Raw genomic sequence first — 2,294 nt, 5'->3', positions numbered from 1 at the left:
CTATTGTTAGAGGTTTTTATTTACCTGCAGCTTTTTTTCTTTCACCTTCGGGGAATAGTCAGCGCCATCTCTCAGGAAACTAAAAGCAATCTGATTTTTCGTTCCTTTTACACGTTTCCATATTTTCACTGAAGGTGCTAAACACAAAAGAGAAACAACTTATTAGCTTTGAGTCATTATATGAATTATAAAGATGATATTAAATGTATCCGCTCTCTGCTGTGGGTATTCAGTTATTTGGAAATACAGGTGTGTTCATTAAAATGTATACCGTCTTCTTTAAATTCGACCACACATAGCTCCAGTCCAGCATTAGAATCCATTTTGACCGCCACAAAGTGTCCTTCTTTTACCTTCAGAAAAGCCTTATGGACCATGGTGCCTCTTCAGTCGTATACTTTCTGGTTTAGCTAAAATAAGATAAGACTTTATTCATTCAGAAGGAAATTATTGTGCCAGACACAAAAGATGCAATAAACAAAAAATAATAACACTTGTAGCTCTCTTCACGACACAGACACAGGTCGGTTCTAACTTCGTTACGTCATTTACAATACTAATAGTAAAAATAGCAAATTTAACAAAAAACTACAAGAAACAAAGATAGACAGATAATGAAGCTTGTAGAGTCCTCAGTCATGCATTAACGTGTATTACAGAACTGCCATAACACCACGCACTGTTGAAGCCTGTGTATTGCAGTGAGGAGGAATGCTAAGGTGCATGTGAGAAATAATGCAAAAGTAACTTACCGTCGCTGATAAAGTGTTGGGAAGCATGGAGAGTAAATGTTTAGAGACCGTGTTGTTGACAGAGCAGAAGGCGCGTGCAGAAGGAGCGAGCGAGCTGCCATTAAATAGTCTCACTGACGCGAGGCGCGCGCGCACAACGCAAGGGGCTGGGCCGACTCATGGAATGAAACCCGACGAATTAAATGCTTCACAATCACATGTGTTTAATTGCATTCTTTTTTTATATAATTACAAAATCGGAAGTTGTGAAATCCGCACGTAAGCATCTGAATAATAGTTTCCATGAAGATGCATAAAGATGACTAGTTTATTTTTTATCACTAAATCACTCATGGTTTTATCCTTGGATTGACATGAAAAACGAACAGAAGATAGACAGAATGATGGCTGACAGCAGGATTATGCTTTCCTTTTCTTACTGTGTCGGCTACGTTCTGAAGGCATGTAAAGGCACAAATTAACCCAGCTCATTTATGCAAAGATACAACATCACTCCTTTAAGTTAAAAAATAATTATGTAAACTTATGTTTGGTATTGACATGCATTCCATCTCATGATGTTCTAACAAAAAATATTTGCAGTTGGAAATAAGTGTATTGTAACCTAGTATACCACTAGACCTGGATACCTTATTTTAGCTTCAAAAGTTGAACATTGCTCAACTTTTGAATCCTGAGATGCCTGGAAATCTCCGCTTTGCTTCCCACAATGCAGTTCGACGAAAAGTGAGGCAAAATTACGTCACCCCATTCAAAGGGAATGGGCAGAAGCGTTGGAAGATTTTTTGGAGACAAGGTGGAACTGATCTGGTACACTTCCAAATCCATCCTGAGTACTACATTACATTTAAACTAATAAATAAATAAATAAATAATTTTTAATCTAATTGAATTGAGTTTAGTATGCTGAATACTTTTATGTATTTCCGTTCAATGGCGCACACACAGACAGGATGTAATGTGTGTGTGTGTGGCATCCTCCTGCAGCTAATGGAACTGATTCAGTAGCACTGATGGCAAGCTGCTGTAAATAGAGTGACCAGGTGCCAACAAGCCACAAGTGGGAAAGAGAGTGGAAATGTGTGGGACTGTGGGAAATGGAAATGCAATGTTATTTCGATATAATGTCCATGTCACCCTAAAAGGTAGCTTTTATAAATAACAATAACAGGTTGCACACACAGCAGGTAAATTGAAATTGATTGAATAAATGGATTTATGTCTGTGAACAATATAACAAAAAACAACTGACCTACTGTCAGAAAAAATTACCGGGGCTAGCTTACTGCCAGTCTGCTGACCATAGGCCTACTGCAGTGGTTCCCAACCTTTTTTTTTACCAAGGCACCCCTGAAAATATTTCTCGACCCCAAGGCACCCCAACTTTTTGTAGATTTAAAAACCACTTCAGAGCTTAAACTAAAAACCATAAATACACCACAAATTGGTTTTCAAATGTGTATTTAATTGAATAGAACATTTTATAGAACAAATAATGTATTCACACATAATAACAAGAACCAGACTAAAAATGTCAACACC

The 2,294-nt window shown here is 37.5% G+C and overlaps 1 long non-coding RNA gene across 1 annotated transcript; it reads right to left on the bottom strand.

Moving 5' to 3' along the window:
* Positions 1 to 30: 30 nt before the first annotated feature.
* Positions 31 to 845, bottom strand: LOC104943150 (uncharacterized). Its single transcript, XR_798086.1, has 3 exons — positions 753 to 845; positions 272 to 410; positions 31 to 137 (listed from the first exon to the last, which is right to left on the bottom strand). It is a non-coding gene; the product is annotated as an uncharacterized lncRNA (long non-coding RNA).
* Between the last annotated feature and the right edge of the window lie 1,449 nt (positions 846 to 2,294).

Source organism: Notothenia coriiceps, unplaced genomic scaffold (assembly GCF_000735185.1).
Source record: "Notothenia coriiceps isolate Sejong01 unplaced genomic scaffold, NC01 NC01_scaffold00005774, whole genome shotgun sequence".
In the NCBI taxonomy this organism is placed as follows: Eukaryota; Metazoa; Chordata; class Actinopteri; order Perciformes; family Nototheniidae; genus Notothenia; species Notothenia coriiceps.
Note: the sequence above shows the minus strand (reverse complement) of the source record. Positions and strands in the feature narration are given on the sequence as shown.